Source organism: Gallus gallus, chromosome 8 (assembly GCF_016699485.2).
Source record: "Gallus gallus isolate bGalGal1 chromosome 8, bGalGal1.mat.broiler.GRCg7b, whole genome shotgun sequence".
Lineage (NCBI taxonomy): Eukaryota > Metazoa > Chordata > Aves > Galliformes > Phasianidae > Gallus > Gallus gallus.
The window spans coordinates 12,929,454-12,949,587 of record NC_052539.1 but is presented as its reverse complement, the minus strand read 5'-3'; the positions used below and the strand labels follow the sequence as shown (position 1 = coordinate 12,949,587).

Genomic DNA, 20,134 nt, shown 5'->3' with positions numbered 1-20,134 from the left:
TTATTCAAAAGTCTGAATCAAAGCTGGCTTGTCATATTGACTAAGAGATAAATTTGATGTTGCCTGGTCCATCTTCTTATACAGACACATTTTGACACAGTGTATTTGGGTGCTAATAATGACATTAGAAGATGTTGGAAAGAGATCTAATTCAGCATGCAGAAGTGACTTTGCTGTCATCTTCTATTTTCTGCACAATTGACAGTAGATACTTGGGGCTGAATTTTTCTTTCAGGTCAAATTTTCATGGCATGAGGCTGCCTGTTAGGAACAGATAAGACCAAAACCAATACTCAAGTACTTGTTGGAATTGCCAGCAGTGCTGAGAATTTAAAAAGGATGCTGCAGTTTCCTGTTTAGGACACGACACAACAACATGTATTTTACTAGCAGTGAAATTCAACCAACTACTCCACGTCAGTTCAAAATTTCTAACTATGAAAACCTCACAAGAGAAGTCTTATTTTTGAAGAAAAAAAACTAATTATAAAAAAAAACTAATGTAGCTCTTTGTCACACTCCTTAGCCTATATATTTTGAAACTTTCATTACCAGACAAAATAAGTCCATGTTTGTATCTCATTTTTAATATTCAAGTCTCAAAAAGAATAAAAAAAATAAGTTAAAAAGTCCTCTAACAATAAAAACTCCAGACCTCAAAATACAGCACCACAAAGTAAAAAACAATCCTAGAAAAAAAAAAAATGAACACTTTCCAGTGATGCTGTAGATATTATAAACACAATTCACAAACTATCCATTTTCTCTCTCTCTCTTCCTTTTGGGGGAAAAATCAAAACAAAACAAAACAAAAGAAGCCAGGCAACTTCTAGAGTTCCACTTGTGGATGTTACTTACTGTCAAAATTAGCTGTGCAAAATCTTACTTGAAAGGCACATGTGAAGAACAACTTCTAAACATCAGATTTCTGTGCAGACATGCCCCAAGTGTGGTGCTGCACCATGCTGTTATGATCTGAGATGGCCTCATCCAAGCTTATGAGCACTGAGTAAAGTGAGAGTAACTCTGCAAAACTTCCAGCTTCATTCCTGACTTAGTCTTTTCTGCCCTATGTGATGCCTTTTGCCTTTCCTTTCCCCCAAGCAAGGTGAACTTCAAGCCATAGCATTAGCTTGGCAGCAGTGGGTTTTCCAATGAAAGCTGTTCTTTATTTTTGTAATTTAGATTGAGTTTTTTAAACATTTTTTTCTAATGACTTAGAACTGTATACATTATAATGCTCCAAATACTGTAATAATAAAATCTATTTGGTCTTGTATTTACTCTCTGGAAATGGATGATATGTAAGAAACAGCAAGGAGCAGTTTAGGGTTATAGCAGTACTTCCCTGGTACGTGCTATCCCCTACTCCTCAAGATTTGTAGGTTAGGGCTGTCTCAGGCTGAAAGAGCATTTTTACATGTAATAGTTTTTGATAAATTTTCTTACTCTGACTCTTCTCGGCCTACCTAAATCTTTATCACTTAGTTTCTGTAGCAGTCTGTTCCTCAGTTTAATTTTTCAATGGATGAAGCAACATCACTTTTGATATTATCTGTTTCCCTTTTGACCCTGATGCTTGTCTTGGAAGAGAATAGTGAGCAGTGATTTCTCCATCGATGTTTCTGTCACTTGTTGTTGTGTATGTGTCCATCGCAACCTCCATCACTTTTGCTCAGGCTGAGGCATTGTGATCTATCTCATCATCTTCAGAAAGAATCTGTTTCACAGCTTTTGTTTTTTCCTGCCTTCTTACCCTTTCTAGCTGAAGTGCAGGGCAACTTGTGCAGAAGTATTTGAGTGTCAGCATTATATTTTCATAACAATGCATTATACAACATTATGCTCTCTGAGTCCTTTGCTAATAACTTCCATCGTTGTTTTTTGAATGCTGCTGAAATTTTGGGATAGTCCTGAAATACTGACAGTATTCAAAGTCTCCATCTTGATTGGTGATGGTTGGCTTAGACACAACCATTTTCTATGGAAAGCTATTTCTGTGCTCCCACCCCCTACTGCCCTGTGAGTATCACTTCACATTTTTCTTCTTTTGAATTTAATCTGCTGTTGCATCTAGCACCATGTCACTTTGTATCATAAATTTCTTTTGGAGTGTTTTGTTGCTAAGCTACTTGGGTTTGTAAGAAAAGGAACACTTCAAACAAGCATATTCACTTCCATACTTACTTTTTCCAGGCTGTCCACAGAAGTTCAGTTTCACATACTTAAGCATACATTCCTAAAGTCCCACTGGAGATCTCCCTGTAAATTATCATGCTTCAACCTTAGGAAAAAATTGCAGCAATATCTGTTTTGTCACTTCTGCCTCATGTATACTAAAACACCTGCGTGTAAATAAAGCTGTTTGCAAAATTAGAAGAATAGGGGGAGAGTATGTGTTTAAATTGTGCTGCGTGTCAGGTGTAAATCAATTCTGTAAGGTAAGGACAGAGTCCTGCAGAAAGAATAAGTTCCTGCTGCTGGAAGACACGGTATGTGCTGGATTTGTACTCTGGCAATACAGCAGGAAGTCTCCCAGCTGAAAGATGTGGTTTAATCAGATGTTAGAGATTAATTTCACAACTTGATCTCATGAGACCAACAGCCTGCAAAGTGACCAGCCACACACTGGACCAGATGCTATTGGCAGGAGTTCAGCCTCTACTTCTAGGAATTCATCATCTGAAGCTAGATCTTTGTTCTCTGGAAAAAGAGGATAGGAAAATTCTAATTAGCATAATTAATCACCCTAATTAATTCAAATTGTTTAACATCAATTCCAATTCTTTGCTTGAAATTGTAGTGAAAATGTTCAAAAAGGAACTTTGAAAAGTTTAGAGTGACAAGTGGAAGATTAGCCAAGTGTTTGCAAGCACATTCCCAGTAAAGAGGGAAGACATTCTTTGCTAACTAGTAAATATGGGGAGAAAACTGCAGTTTTGTCATAGTGGGGAAAGACTGGGAATGTTCAAGAGCTGAAAAAGGTTTATTTCTCATTTGTTCTTTCACTGTTTATGAAACTAATGTTGGGGAGACTTCGAAAAAACTGAAAAGTTTTGAGATTTTAATAAAAAAATCCAGGAAATTAAAGTTTTCATCTTGACAGTTTCAAGATGGAATGTTCTAACTTACGTATCAGAACTCATTTTTCAACTTGAAACAGCTTTTTTTTTTTTTTTTTTAAGAGGCGGGATGCAGTCTTTAGTGCAGAGATGGCTGTTCTTAATCCTGGGTCTGATGTCCTGGTGGATTACTGGTGCAGGGAAAGGAGCTCAGCTATTGGCAAAGATACATGTGCTGTGTGAAGAAATATGGCTTCTGATTTTGGCTTGTAATGAAGTACTTTTCTGTAGTAGCAATAGCAAGGGGATGACAGGAAAAAAAATACAGAGTTAAAGAGTATCAGAAGAAGCCATCCTGGAAATTAGAGACCACAAAGGTCACATCCCTCTCAGCAGGAGGAGCAGGGGTACTTGAGCCTCACTCTGTGCTTATTAGCAGAGCTCAGCTCCACCTTAGACTGAATGTGTGCTGACATTCTTGAGATGTGGTTCTCATTCTTAAGTTGTGAGTCTGAATATCTGACTTGTACATAATATGCACACCAATTTTTATCTGTCTCTAAGGAAAGGTCCTTTGAGCTCTCTTCATCTAAATGCCATTTTTTGTACTAAATTGTGAAATGATGAGATTGTATATTGTAGAGAATGTAGATCTGGATATACAAGAGTGGCATAGCATGTGAATGTCTATTAAAATAGAAAATGTTCTCATAGAAAATACATTTTCCAGCTAGAGGGTAAATATTTGTTATGGGAGCAGTGAGGTGGTTTTTACTAGGCCAGTATTCTGAGCTGGTAAACGATAATCACCCACTCAAATGGCACCAATAGATCAAAGATCGAAATAGCTAATGCCATGCTGGAATATCATTTTACAACCCTATAAATTTCAAATGTATTATTAGGGCAGAAAGCATAAACAGATTGAATATTTTTCATTCCATGGTAAAGAACAGACACAGTTGGAAAATAGTTTTCTCATAAACATGGGATGTGTGACCAGGATACTCCCAGAATAGTTAAAATGAAGTGCAGCGAGTATGGTAAAGATGAGGTAATAAATTGTGAGAATGCATTTTTAGTATATGTTTTATGCAATAAAACTTTATTTCTTTGCAAACATGTATTTACAGTTTTTTTCTTTTTTTCTGCTACCTTGCCTGTAATACATTTTGTATCACGCTGAGCAGAGCAAGCAATAGAACAGCCAGAGATCAGAATTGCAGTAAAAAGAAAGTATTCATAACTTCATAAGACTGTGGTGAGCAGGGGGTTACCCATCCCTGTTTGGCCTCTGATCAAATCCAGAAAAGATCCAAGCAGTGCAGGTATGGGGATGAGCCAGTTTCACAGCCTGGTTACTTGGGATGCTGAAGAATCAACTGTTACTTGGTTTGGATCTAAGTAGTTTGTACCGTGCTGGGAGATGGTGTTTCCTTGGTCTGATGTCGTGCGCTGAGCATGCTCCTCGTCCAGGCCCAAGTTCAGCCTTGCTGCTCCTCAACTGTGTCACTGTTCAGGAGCAGTGCAGCCTATGCTTCTTCCTGGGCTGCCTCTGGTTGACAAATGGCTGCATATAGTAGCCAGAAAGGTGCCAGTGCGCTGCAGTGATGTCTTACCCTCCACTGTATTTAGTCAAGATTAATCTGGCTATGTGCTTGTCCCTTCTCCTGAACCAAGTCTTTGGGGGAGTCCCCCAACTATGTAAATGAGGTGTATGTGTATGGGCCTGACCACCTCAGAGTGCAACTGCTTTTGTAGAGAAACCAGTACTAACCAGGATATTGCTTTTGACCTATAGATGTATTATTACCCTTTAAGACCAAGAAACAACCATTCTTGAGTTGAAAAGGCAGATGTTGTGCATGCCTCAGATGAGAGAACAGTCATGATGTGTCTGCATGGGGCAGTGCTCGCATTCAGTCCCTCCCTCTTTCTACATGAAAGTTCACATCTGGGGAGAAATGAAACTTTTCTCTCTTCCTTCCTATTTGAGCCCTTAAAGCAGCCATTGCTTTTTGAAGGTTACTATCTGTATTACTTAAAATTTAAGTCAGCAAGGGAGCCAAAGCCTGTTCCTGTTCCCTGTGCTGACAGGGTTGTGTTTGTAGGTTTGGTAACTGGTGGATCATTTTCTAATCACAGAAATCACAGAATCACACAGAATCACAGAATGGCCTGGGTTGGAAGGGACCTCAAGGAGGGCCACCAACCTCCGATTTACTAGACCAGGTTGCCCAGGACCCCATCCAACCTGGCCTTGAACACCTCCAGAGATGGGGCATCCACAAGCTCTCTGGGCAGCCCGTTCCAGCACCTCACCACTCTCCTGGTAAAGAACTTCCCCCTAACATCCAACCTAAATCTTCCCTCTTTCAACTTAAAACTGTTCCCCCTTGTTCTGCTGTTATCTACCCTTTCAAAGAGTTTACCCCCTTCCTGTTTATAGGCTCCCTTCAGGTACTGAAAGGCTGCAATGAGGTCACCCCACAGCCTTCTCTTCTCTAGGCTGAATAAGCCCAGCTCCCTCAGCCTGTCTTCATAGGGGAGGTGCTCCAGCCCCCTGATCATCTTCGTGGCCCTCCTCTGGACCCTCTCCAACAGTTCTCTGTCTTTCTTGTACTGGGGGCTCCATACCTGGACACAGTACTCCAGATGGGGTCTCACAAGAGCAGAATACAGGGGGACAATCACCTCCCTGTCCCTGCTGGCCCCCTCTCATGGTGGAGCCCAGGATACCATTTGCTTTCCGAGCTACAAGAGCACACTGCTGGCTCATGTTAAGTTTGTCATCCATCAGGACCCCCAGGTCCTTCTCTGCAGAGCTGCTCTCAAGGACTGCTCCTTCCAGTCTGTATAGATGCCTGGGGTTCCTCTGGCCCAAGTGCAAAACCCTACACTTTGCCTTGTTGAACTTCATTAGGTTCACCTGGGCCCACCTTTCAAGTCTGTCAAGGTTCCTCTGAATGGCATCCCTTCCTTCCTCCGTGTCAACTGCACCACTCAGCTTAGTGTCATCAGCAAACTTGCTGAGGGTACACTCGATTCCATCGTCAATGTCATTGATAAAGATGTTAAAGAGCACCGGTCCCAAGACAGACCCCTGGGGGATGCTGCTCGTTGCCGGCCTCCACCTGGACATAGAGCCATTGATGACCACCCACTGTCTGCGGCCTTTCAACCAATTTCTTCTCCAACGAGTGGTCCACCCATCAAATCCACATGTTGGTACCCATTTGCTCTCCTTCTTCTCTGCCTTCTCTGCAGTTAAACTAATGAAGCTTCTTAATGTATGCGAAGAGTGAATCCAGATGAGTTAAACAATTTAATTTCTGATTACATTTAGTAAATAGTGGCCGATTGGGTTAGCTGCCGTCCTTTGCTGGGCAATGAACTACAGCTCACTTTCTGTAGGAGTAGAATTCTGTGGATATGTCCCTTATTCTTTATCATCTCCTTCTTTCCATCTTACAGGCTCCTTGCTCCTGGGTGGGGAATGATGGAAGCATGTGGGGCTGGCTGCAGGGCTGGTTTTATAAGGGTGTGTTGGGAAGCTGTAGCTGTGATGGCTGTGTTGTTCACACCTTCCTCTGTAACCTCTGAATTTCTGTGGGGACTTACTGCTGGTCTTTGTGCTTCAAGAGCTAGATATCTGTTCTGTGGATGCCCTAAACTTTGTCTATAGTAAGACAATTAATTCTTTTGATATTTTGTTTTTTACAAGATTATTACGACTTCGACTGCTTTTCTCATGAGTCATGAGATGGCAATTGGTAACCCACTAATACTGCTGCCCACAAGGGTTTGTAATTTTAGAAGTAATCACTTTGTGGCTGATGTAAATTTTGTAATGAGAAATACTAGATTTATGACTGCAGGATTTCTCACAGACTGTTTTATTGCTTAGAGGAATTGCTTTCTCTGTTGGGAAAATCCATCATTAGATGTCTGCCTCAAATGTTTTGTGGAACGTTTATGCTTGGAGAATGCTAATGCAATCATTGAAACAATAATGATGATTTGAGATAGTGTAATTGTTCCCCTTTTCTTTACTCCAGACACTAAATGAGCTGCCAGTCAAGTTAGGCACAGATTTGTAAGGGGACTTTGAAGCCAAAACATGAACAATTGCAAAGTCTGGTTTTTGGGTTCTTGGCCCACCTGATAGATTCATTCCATATTGCTGAAAAGGGCACCTTGTTTCTGCACATAGTAGCTGAGAAGAGCTGCTTGGAGTACAAGATATACTGCCCCTGCCACACTGATAGTAACAACCAATTCTGAGGAGAATCTTTATTGCTGCCTTTTTGTGTGGAGCCTGTCTTGGTAAAAATGTATTTTGAGCACACCTGTAAGGTCAACCTTCTTAAGCAAGATGTAGGAGGGAGAAAATCCTAATGAGGCTTAGGCCTTGCAAAAACATGAATTTCTCAGACCTCTGGAGATGAAGTATTTCTTGGCATTGTGCTGCATGTGAAAATTTTGGGGTCTATCCAGCTTTCATGAGGAAAATGTTAGCATCTCCAGAGCTGGATGATGAGTGTTCTGAGGTTTAAGGTTACAGTTATATGAAATACAGGTACCTAGTGCCTAAATTGGTTGGATGTGTGGCTGTTGCTTATTATGGGCACGTGACCTTCAGTAGTTTTGCAGCAAGCTTCTGCTGCATGATGTGCTGTGCATGATGTGCTGCATGATTCTGCTGTGCACACTGGTCAGAGATGCTGCATGTCCTTGCACCGGCTCTTAGCAGGGGGCACGTTAGCATGCCAGAAATGCCAGAACAGCACTTGGTTTACTCATCTATTCCCGTTGCTCCCCTGTAAGGATGAACTAGCTTGTTGGACTGGGAGCACTAAGCAACAACTATGACTACATTGTTTTTATTGCAGCTAAAAAATATGATATGGTTTTATTTTCTTATTATCTTCTTCACTGAAAGTAGAGTATGCATGTGTTTAAGTGAAGATAACTGAAGCATTCTATTATTTAATATAAATTTGTCAGCTCTATGCCAATAGCACATCTCAGCAGAGAAAACTGCTGCAGTCGGCAAGGTCTTTCCTTCATGGGTCTGCGTCTATAAAAAGAAACATAATGAGAGAGTGCTCTAAGAAACATCATGCTTTGAAGCACCAATACATAACCTCTGGTGCTGGAATTTCTCAAACATGTTTTTTCTGAAGTGGTGATACTTCATGGAGCACTGACCCTATGGTGGAGAGAGAAGGTAGGAGCCCTCACCTGTCCCAACACCTGCCTAGTCCATTTGTGTCCTGCCTCATCTAGTTTTGGTCCAGTGCTTGCTGTGAAGTACTGGACTGAAACACTTGTTAGTTCTCTGTTCCTACGAAGCTGAATTACTGTGTAGATTTTTCTCTTTTGTGTGCAATAGGCATATTCTGGGTGGAAACATATATTGCTGGAGAACTGCCTGAAATGTGCTGCAGTTTTGAATTTTGCTCTGATTTGGCATATTCTTACTTTTTATTGTAATACACTTCTGTGCTGCTGATCTTATTCCTTATTGAAACAGCCCATTTCTGCATGATTCAAGTTCATTTCTTGAAACTGGTTTCAATAACTTTCATTTACTTAAACTATTAAAATAGTTTAAAATATGGAGAACAGTACTACTCGCTTCCTATTCAAATTGCAGCTCTAACCATTGAAATAAGGTTGAAATAAAGTGTCTTGGGTTCTGCTTGACCTGATTCAATGTAACTGTTAAAATGTAGAATTATGAAAAGATAAAGTCAGATGCATTCCCCATTTGGCTCAAACTATTGAAATGGGAATGGTATGAGTTTGCACAGCTATTAATATGTTATTAATTCTGGATATATTATATACTACTTTTAAGCCTTATCTGAAGGACTGGATATTCTTTTGTAACGTGTTCTTTTGCTTTTCTATACTCTGACATTTTGTAGATGAGCCATAGCTCAATATGTAAAGTCTAAATGGCTCTTCTTATTCAATCAAGTGCTATGTCATTGAACGTGTTACAAAGAGACTATATGCTCTGCACATTAAGTTTTGAGTCTGGTGCTTATTGCAAAATTCAGACTCTTCAGATGCTAAATATGCACATATCTTGCAAGCTAAAAATGGCAGACTCCTGCCAGTTTTGGGTTGTTGAGACTACAAATGACTCATGTCCATCCTTCTCTCTTTTGTCCGTGGCTTCCATGTTAGGCCCCAGCTCTTTTCCGATGTTAAGTAACCCTGTGGTTCCAATAGGCTAGAAAGCAGTAATGCCATCCCATTTCAGGTTTTGTGAATTGGGCTTCTGTTATTTTGACTGCCTGTAAAATATCCCTGGGAAAATGGTAGCTTTTAACACAGTGATGGCTTATTTTGTCTCTTCAATTTACTATAGAAGCCTTCTTCACTTATTTCTAAGTTACTGACTCTACAAGACCTTCACGTTGCTTAGTATTACTTCCACTTCTTTTCTTTTTCTGCACGTAGGTTTTCAGGTATGCATATAGCATATCCTAAATCATCTACATGAACAATCATTTCTGTGACAGGCAGCATTCATCCATGAGACTGAATGCTTTCAATTTAAAGAAAGAATAAATAAAAACAATTAAACAGAAATGCTTCTACTAGAAGCAATATCAATCTTTGTCTAATATAAAAGGTATGTTAAAAAAAACTTGTGTGTCTCCTAGAGCTCCTTGTCTAAAAATGAAAATTCAGAGGATCCCTATGGTGTTGTGTAGGTGCACTCTCCCAGAGGCAAGGATCTAAAAGGTTCCCTTGATTCACAGGGCTTGTGAAGGTGTGGAAGTTACTGCCAAAGTTCAGCCTTATTTTTCCTCTCAGCAGCAGCTGCTCACCTGCAGGATCTAGAGCACAGGTTTGGGCAGAAGGAAGGTTTGCTCTGATCTAGAAGAGCCCTTGGGATGGTCTCCTGATGGGATGGTGTTTTTAAGGTAAAAGCTGCTTTGGTTAAGACTGTTAAGTGCCGAACTCAAAGTCACTTTACGCTCTTTCCTCAGGGCAGATGGCACGTGAGCACGCAGGGTTATGGCACAGCATGGCCACTGTGAGGCTGCAGGATGTCGGACAAAGCACATGCTGCTGCTGCTTAGGGAAGGTGAGCTGCCCTGCAGCTACTCTTGCTTGTCCCTTAGAAGGCTTCCAGGATTGGCTTGACTGTGCGGCCTGGCGCTATGTCATGTAGGGATGTCTGAGTTAGCTCAAGAAGACTTTGCCTTACTGTTGAAAACTGTCTTTTTAGTTTAATATTATGCTTACACCAGCGTATGATACTTCTCATCACACAAAATGCTTCCAGAAAACCTACCATGTGACAAGTTTTTAAACATTAGCTCCTGTGCAATGGCCAGAAACATGCCTGCTACACACCCCCAAAGCATATGTCCCATGAATGCTAGGAAAGCAGCAGTCCCCCATCCCTGAGGGTTATGGCCAATTGCACAGAGAGGGTATATCAAATGCATCCCTGTTGTACCCTCCTGGCACTACGTTCTGTGAGGAGCTGCCAGGTGTGTGGCTTGTGAAGGAGAGAAAAACAAGCGACTGCGACAGTTAGCTTGCTTCTGTTGCTTGATGCCAAATAATGACCATTATGAACAGCGAGTACTGAGTATTAAAAACCTCATAGGTAGCTGCAGCATCTCCTTGCCACAATGCAAGCACGTAGTTCAAAAATTTTTTCTTCATTTCTCCTGATGGTAATCTTGTAAGAAAATTGCAGAGAAACCAAAGAATTTAATTGTCTTATCTGCTTTTATGAATATTGACACCTCCCCTCCTTTTTCCCCTCATTATTATTTTTAATTTATTCTCTTCCTGAGTTATAAATTTGTGTCAACAAACTGCTGATGGAAACTTTATGGTCTAGTAAAAGTGAGATAATTAGAAACAAGAATCCCCACTCCTGCTTTCCTGCATCCAGTTCAGCAAAACACTGTCAGCAGAGGCAGTGTCCTTCACCCAACCTGGCATTCAGTTTGCCATTCATCAAGATTAGGAATAATCAGGGAGTCCAGTTATAGAGGGAGGAAGGTATTGATTGTCATTAAGATGTTGGATTGTATTTGAAGAAAGATGTGGATGCTAGGACTCCAATTCTCATTCTCTTAAAAATGTTTAAAATCTGAAAAGTACACAAATTAGATTGTTCCCACCCCCCCCCCCCCCAAAAAAAAAACCCAACAACACTAAAATCCCCCCAAACCCACCCCACAAAAAAAAACAAAAACAAAAACAAAACAAAACAAAACAAAACAAAACAAAACACCCCCAACCAACTAAACAATGTAAGAAACAGACAAAGCCCAAACTCAAAAAGCACAAACCAAAAACCTTTATTAAACACACTTTTTAATTGTCACTTTTTATTGTCACTTTATTGTCACTTTTTAATTTTTTTCTTTTTTGGGGGGGAGCGGTATGTTATTATAAACAAAATTGCCTGCATGTCTACCTATATGGACTTTGCTGAGCAAACATGGCAAGTGGATTGCTTTTTCCATCAACTTTTTGTGGCTTCTGCAAGTGTGTGAAAGAATAGTTACACAAGTCACATCTCAATTTGTGTACTGACATGAAAGAGGACAAGTGTTACGATGTAAAATGTATCTGGAACCTGGTTGAAAACTAAAAACAAACAAAAAAATCTCAATGTACAGAAAATGAGTGATTCAAATAATGACTAATAGTTTTAAATCATTTCTTAGAAGAAGATCTCATCATTTCTTTGCAAAGAATTAATGCCTCAAATATCAGAGTGCTGTTTATGAGTTTGATACCCATTTTGCTTTCTATGTCTTTGCATAGAGAAGATTTAAGACATGAGAGGACTGGACAGCAAGCTTGGGGAATGCAAATCGGGCCTCTCAGCCTAAGCCAGGCCATCCTTCTCTCTTTAGAAACAGCGCGTAACTGTTGGTTAAGATATTTTTGATAATACAACAGAAATACATATCCTTTTTGCTATCAACTACTTTGTCAGTCTTCATTCAGACAGTGTAGATTGTTTGCTTTGTTCATTGCTGCCTAGCAGGAGAGCAGGTAATGTGGAGATGGGGAGGTGGAGAAGTGAGATGAATTCTCAGACCTTGACTAAAGAAGCTGTGTTTCTGGATGCACAGGTGACAACCATTTCTGTCCTTTTACCGGCTGCCTCCATCTCCTCTCTCTTGCTCTCCACCAGCTTTATGAAGAAAGGGGTGTCCAGCATCACAGCCATGTTTCACAAAGGCAGCAGTTGCAATGATCAGATGCTGACTCTGCTTAAGGCTAAATTGTGCATATTTATCCTCAGATGAAAAGCATCATTAGATTATGCCCCATGTTCGTATGAAGTTGATAGTAACATGTGCAATGAGCCTGTCCTCTCTTTTATGACATTACAGAATCAAGTATTTTACTCATAAATAGGGTAAGATATGAGACAGAGTGCATACTTCCTTGAGCTGGGAGACATGCACCATAAATCAGGATATGTGTGCGTAATTACAAGATATCAGAACAAGTCCCAGGGGTATTTTTAGCACTGTAAAATGTTAGATAGATCTGCTTTCCTGCAGAACATTATCCTTCTCGTTTCTCCACTCTTAGGTACCAGACAGTTTTGTTGGTCAGATTACTTGACATGGAAGCAGTGTGATAAATTACAACTGCAGGAGTATACTGTGTTTAATTGCACAATCAGAGTTTAAAACTTCTGATTAAATTGTGCAAAGCCTCTGAACTAATTGTCAGAAAATGTCTTCAGGGCTGAGTACTTTCCTAGCAAACGTTTGAATGTGAAATCAAAGGCTTGTTTTCTTCTACTGGTGTGGAATATTTTGGGGTGGTAGTTGGACCTGTGTGAATGAGTGGCTTTGGGAAACAGAAAGAACACGGTTGTTACCATGATTGAATATCTACATTTTTAAGAAGTGTACATGAAGTGTTTGGAAGAATTTGACGAGAGAGAAGAAGGAAGAATTTGACGAGAGAGAAGAAGGACCTGTTTTGGGTTTAAGCATTTGTTTACATTCTTTTCCTAATGTGTGTGAATATGAATTTGATCATAATTATACCTCTTATGTTCTTAAGGCCATTTTCATCCTTTTCTTTGTTCCCTGGACAGCCTTGCCATCACTGAATTTTGGAGAGATGCTGTTATTCTCCACACACCTTGTCCTTGTGACAATACTCAGTGTTAGCTGTGTTTTAGCTGCCTCAGTTCGGGATCAGCCTGATGATAGTCATCAGCAGGTCTACAAAGCGCCACAGATGACACAGAACTCTGTCTTGGGCACAGTTCTCGTGTTGATGCCTGGAAAGCAATGAAAATTGGACCAAAAGGAGGGACAGAGGGATGGATAGCAAGGTCCCACCTGTTTGTACTGTCTACGTGGGCTGCCATGGCTGTGTTGGCAGACCGAAAATACACCACTAATAAGAAGAAGGGTGAGACCTGAGCTGTAGGAAGAGGTGTGCCGTATTCATGTAAAGGTACTTTCTGTACAACTCATGCGCAGGTTTTCTCCATTAGAGCAGAGTTCAGGCTTAGGCATGTAGTTAGAGCATTTAAATTATCTTTGTTCCTAAGAACAAACTTTAAAACTGCAGTTCAGTCAACATCAAAGCTTATATGAAATCAGAAGGGAGGTTTTTTTTTCCTACATTACTTAGTGTTAAATTTCTAATAAAAACCAAACCAAAAAACAAGCAACTCACAAAGCAAAAACAAGCAAACAAACAAACAAAAAATACAAAACAAAAAATCACAAAAAATACAACAACAAAAAACCCAAAACAAACAAAAAGAAGCAATCAAACAATCCCAAACCAAAACAATGTGATTGGAGTGGGGCAAGTATGAGATAATAGGAAGCTCCAGTTTCATTCACTTCACAGAAGAGGGTCTATACACAATGCTAGCTTGCTCTTACAGTGAAATACTCCACTGCTGCTACAACACCTGCAATCTTCTGAATGAGATTATAAATATGAATTACTTATCATCCTTTTTTTTTTTGTCATCTTCTATTCTGAAGATACAGATACAAATGTCTTTTAATGTGCTTCTTAAGTTCAAAAAGAATGACCTCTGTGCAGATTTAATTATCTGAAGTCTCTTACTCTGCTATATTTCCAATGTTTGTGGAGCAACTAGCTGTCATTTAGCTTGATTTAACCAACTTACTGATATCAGTTAATTGGATAATGAGCCACAGGCAAGCTTTAGGCATCACACAACTATTTTCCTCTTTTCATCATTTACTGCGAGTGAAAATATAATAGAAGTTCCCCAAATGTTCTGAAAGTATATGCCTATTTTAGTCAATTCAAATTTTAAGGATTTTATTCATTCTTGCTGTCCTTAATTCTCCTCAAATCAATTGTTAGATAATTGTTTGACCACACAGGATGCCTGAACATTTCCACATGTTGCTTAAATGGTGTGGCTGGCTCCAGTGGGTCTGTGGGTGTTTATCGTTAGTAGGTGTTTTTAAAATTAATCACTAATCTAGTACCTTGTCATTTTATTCCTTGTTGTAATAGATAAGAGTAATGTCAAATTCATAATATGATGTGTACTGCTTGGAATGATTTCTTTTTTTTCTGGCTTTGTAAGCCATTTGTAACAGACCCCCCCAAATGTTCTGAGATAGATGATGCTGCACAGATCAATGGGAACATTACCAATGTCTTGCCAATACAGACTTTGTCCACCGCTCAAAAAAAAAAAAAACAAAAAAAAAAAAACAAACAAACAAAAAAAAAACCAAAGCAAAGCAAATTCCTTGAAAAGGTATTAAACATTTAACAGCCTTAACAATGGTTATTTAAATAACTGAGTGGCTCATTTCCTTAATCAAGAATGCTTTTAGATTAATTTTTGCAAGATTTTATTTATTCTGATGTATGTAATGGTAATATTCCTCTTCAGATATTCACATATGCTGATCTCAACATCAAAATATAAAAATTAACTTTACAAAGCATTCAGCAAGCTTTCTCATAAAGGTAATACTCATAGTTTTGTTGTTGGTTGAATTATTATTTGACCCATACCTGCCTGCTGGCTTTCTGCTCCTGTCTAGATATGCTAATGAGTTAAGCCATACTAAGCCCTACTGATTTTGAGAGGAGGATATGGCTTTCAGCAGCAGCCCATGGTTCCTGGACTCCTCATAGTGTGATGAACTTCCAGAGTTCTTGGTGTTCACACCTGCGCATCTCAGAAGTATCTTATCTGTGGGCAGATGATGCTGAAATGCATGTGTTACTGCATGTACTGGGATCAGTTCTCGGGGGCTGAAATCTCTCGCTCTCACGATGTAGAAGTACTGGATGTGCAACTTTTGAATCTATCTACTGGCTTTTCATGTGCAGTTTAAATACACTCTTAGAGTAATAAAAGGTAGATGAAAAATGTGCTGAAGGAAGATGGTGGTTTTTTTCAGATTTATAGTACCGTTGCTTATTTCAAAGTATGCAATTTAGACTTGTTCTTGTCAGGAAAAATACAGCAGTGAGAAAGTTTATGTTAGTTCCTAAACTAGATGCTGAAAATAAGGGTGAGGCTTTTAAAGTTTTAATATGTGTTTTGCAACAACTGGTGTTTTCTCTTTCAAAGGGATTAATGAAACGCTTTAAAGCTGCTTTTTGTGATGGCCTGCAGCACATTACTGAGGGTTCATTATCTTGTCAAAGCCTGTAAAATATGGACCCTACAGGAGTGATGATGAGGCGCACAGTAAGTTGATAAGGAGTCAGCCCTCTCACATGTGGCTAGGAGGAAAAATGCTACAGTAGATACAGATGGAAAGGAAAATACAAGACCCTGTGAGAATCTACCAGCTGTACTGGTTCTAAATTTATTTTGGACAAATTGGATTTGTTGCTTTTCAGTTTTCCTTCTGCAAACTCTCCTGTGACTTTATTGTCAGCTGAAGTGTTTATTGACTGAGAAGTGCTTGCATTTTAGTGGTGGATATGGTGATCCTGGTAAATACTTTGGGGTAATATTGTGATACAATATGCTGTGTAAGTGTTTATGTCACATAATAGAGTGGGCAGACACTTATTTAAATAAAAAGGAGAATAGAAATCTTACTGTTTCAGCAGCCATTAGTTTCATTAAAGCTAGTATAAAGATAAAAGTTAAATGATTTGTGGATATATACAAATGTCTTAAAGTAGAAAAGTAACACCAAATTCAATGCCATTATTACTAGGACAAGTGCCAGCATTCTCATTATTTTTAATTACTTCCAAACTGACCCCTTAGCAATTGGTGAGGTAAGCAATTTCAGATGGGAAACTTGATATCCTCAGTGCTGAAAGGTGTTGAGCACTCTCACTTGCTAGGGAGCGTGGCCAAGCCTAGGATGCTCTGTGAGGCAACAGACAAAAACCGCAGATTAAAGGCAGCTGTGGCCGTTTTTTAAATAGGGAAAAGAAGAAATATTGCATGGTGCACTGTAGGAAAGCTGCAGAGTCCAGCTCATGTGATGATGAAATGACTGCTTTGGAACTTAAAACTATTGGAAAGATGACCCTGTGATAGCAGACAAACTCACAACTTTGGCAGATTTAAAGCGAACACTATATATATGTTTTTAATGCAATAGATTAGAAGGTGGAGATCACTGTAAGAGATTGCAAAGAGATAAATTTGTGAAAGATTGGTTAACTGATGGCTATTACAGCTGACAGGTGATATGCAGCCCTCAGCTCAGAAGACTCGTAAAACGCTGGTTGTTCAGATTTGGTGAAATAAACCAGAGGAACGCCTCTACTCTGCATCTCTCATGGTTCCTCAGCCTCTGTTACTGACCACTACAGAGACTGGTCACTCTGTTGTCCTCCCTATGGAGCCAGCGTTGTATGACTGATCCTAAATCCAAAGATTATTTGCAGGGTCAATCTTAAAGCTGAGAAGTTATTATCTTGTCGTGTGTATTTCAGCTGGGTATGTTGCACTTACCACTAATGTTGATCTCTGGCATTCTGGTTGTGACTTCTCTAGCTAAGGTGATGGGCTGGGCTGTGGGTGCAGGGAGGAGCACCTTGGTCATGTGAATGCTGTCAGGGCTTTGGGAAGGGCTGGGGAGCCCTGCAAGACCCCTCTTTTGTCTATCTGCAAACACGGGTGTGAAGAGAGGGGGTGGGAGGGATGGGGGTTGCTGGGAGCATACACAAAACATCTGTGTATTTTAATTTCTGTTCTAGGGTAGAAAAACTTCACCTGACCTGCTTTCTTGAGATGTGGATTTGAAAGTCTGTTTTGAAAATGGGACAGAAGAACATGTACAGAGAGACAGCTGTCAGTGAGGAACAAAATGCCGTTACTCTGCAGTCTCAGGAGTAGTTTCTGCAGCAGGACGTGCAAGGAGAGCTATAGCTATTGGAAGTATAGGTGAGCTGTCTACTGTGTAAATTTTCACTAACCTCAAGTATAAGTTACTTTAGATGGTAATATCCATGATTAAAATGCTCCTTTGAAGTAAATAATTAAATGAGGATTACAATTATAAGTCACAAAGTGACACAGGTGACGAGCTTTCCTAAAGTAGGACAATTAAACTGTAAATTAAAACTAAATTTCTCCATGAAATTAGAATACTATGCAAGATAATTATCTAAGAGTAATAGGTTAGCTCTGTATATTGCAAAAATAAATCCTTTCAGAGATCTCCAGGTTTTTAAAAGTATTTCCTGATGGGAACAAAAGACCAAATTAAAACTTTATGACTCTTGAACAAAAATGATATTTCATGGATGCAATTTTGTTTAAGTAAAGTTTTCCCTTTTCAAACTCTTCTATATTATTTTTTTATTATTATTTTTATCCTAGCAGAGATATTGTCCTCTGTGGGAATGTTTGCTGCTGGAGCGATGCTCCTGTGCCTGGACAGGGCTCACATTTAGTCCTATTCAATGTCAGCAGGAGGAAGCATCATCTTTGAGGCTTCTCCCTCACTGCGTGAAAAATGTACTGTTCTTATTGGCACCTTTGTACATGCTCAAAAATTATCTAGTATGTGAATTGCTTAATTTGTTATTTAAGGTCTTTTGCCTTCAATTCTTTTCTTCAAATTGCTCTTGTGAGGATTAAAAGACAAACTTTTTTTATCCTGTTCTAACAGAACAGATTTTTTTTTTTCCAGGCAAGAAGTGACCATTGATCTTGGCAGTCCCTAGATCAAGGGATGATGAGCTGTTCCATATATTCTGTAAGTAATAAAGAAGTTGTTCTTAATTTTCTGGAGCTCTGTAGCAGAATTAGGAAGTCTGAACAATCCTAGCGATAACTCCAGGGCTGTTTCTGGAGTTACGGAAGTCTGGCTTTACATCCCAGGTAGCAAGGCAGCATGTGTTATGGGGTGCACTACCATTGCATGATAATGTCAAGATTTAGCAAATCCTTACTTGGATTAGTAGTCCTTCCTCAATTATGTAGTCTGACTTCATTCATTGAGTTAATTTTGTGAGAAAGAACATTCAGAATATGTAAAGGATCTTACAGCCTTTGGCGCACAACTGGTCAGTAGCACACAAGCTTGCTGCTGTGGCCATTACAAAGGCAGGCTGGGCTGGGCTGTGGCTTCTTGGGAAGGATGGGCTGCTTGCTGCGCCACTGGCCTTGCCTGTCTAGAGCTATTTAGATATTTCTCAGGATACGCAATGTTTTGTTTCATTAAAGTAAATAATCAGAAATTCTGAAAAATAATACATTATTTTTTATTTAAAAAAAATATTAATTAAAAACAATGAACTAATAATAAGTTAACATTCTTTGGTAACCTGACATAGTAAATTGCATGAGCCAGTTGAATCAGAGTATCAAAACATCACAAAAAGTTTTTCATATTTTACTAAATTTTTCTATGGTGTATTTTTTAATCTCTACTTCTAGCAATACTTTCTGCCCAATTTATTAATAAGACAAACAAGAATCAAATTTTGACAGCTTTTTTACTCCCAATTCAGAGAAAAAGAGGATTTTTTTTTTTCATCTTTGAATATACAGTCCTGGAACAATTTAAATCACTTTTTAGATACTGTACTCCATTTAGTAAAATATTTAGTGCTGTTATGGTAGTGTAAACCATTAGTCTGCAATTAGAGTAACGCAGCACAGAGACTAATAGTTCTCCTTGAACACAACGGAGGTGCACGATTGCCCTATTAAGATCGGAAGTCTTTAAGCACTGAGATTATTAAAAAAAATTAATCACTGTTACAGTCTTGATTTTCTTAGATTGTAATAAAAATACCTTATTTATGGATAGAACCACCACTTTGTCAACCATTTAAGAACTAAAAAAAAAAAAAAAAATCTTAATAAGAATCCTTTGGGTTATGCTTATACGGTCTTTTGTCTTGTTGCAGCTGCAGCTGGGAATTCAGAACTTCATTTGTACTTTCCAGAAAGTCTCACTCATGCGGGCTGTACTTAGGAGTGCTCTCAGGAACTACACAGGGCTTTGTCATAGGTATTTATGAGAGTTGAGATTTAAAGGACCTGAATAAATTTCAGTTATATTGTTGTCTAAATATTCTTTTATCCAGGTGCGCACCAAATACATTCACAGATTTCTATGACAAGTGTAAGTGTAAGGTGGGATTAAGTACTTTTTCTACTTTGTTTAGTTTGCAAAGTATTTAATAGGAGTGTTTGTATGCACAGGTGTTCACCGCAATGGGGGGAATAAGAAGCATTTTAAAAATAAAAAGTAGTCTGATTGTAAAAGTAATAAAATTAGCAAAGGGATCAGGAGCTGCATTAATGTTGGTAATAACATCTAAGTAGCAAAAACCAAAACCAATTTCATCACAAATCACTGGCATTCCTCCTGTGCGTGTGGGTGGCAGCAGCATTTCTGCATATGCTTAATATAATCAGAGAAGAGAATGCAAAATATCTGAACTATTCACTACTGAGGTAATGGTTGGGGAGTGAGAACTGCAGGTTTTTGAAGATAATTTTCTAACAATCCACATAGTGAAAAATAAAGCAGAAAAGAATCACTCTCAGCTGACATGCTCATTTGAGAAAGTCATTGAAAAGTTAAGAAAGCAGTAAT

The 20,134-nt window shown here is 39.1% G+C and overlaps 1 long non-coding RNA gene across 1 annotated transcript in view; it reads left to right on the top strand.

The window, feature by feature from the left end:
* The window catches only part of LOC121111430, a 120,042-nt gene extending 100,177 nt beyond the window's left edge, over window positions 1-19,865 (top strand). Inside the window, exons 2-4 of the long non-coding RNA XR_005861950.2 lie at window positions 17,277-17,463; window positions 18,215-18,280; window positions 19,440-19,865. This is a non-coding gene — a long non-coding RNA (uncharacterized LOC121111430). The remainder of the gene's footprint in view (window positions 1-17,276; window positions 17,464-18,214; window positions 18,281-19,439) is intronic.
* Window positions 19,866-20,134: the final 269 nt, after the last annotated feature.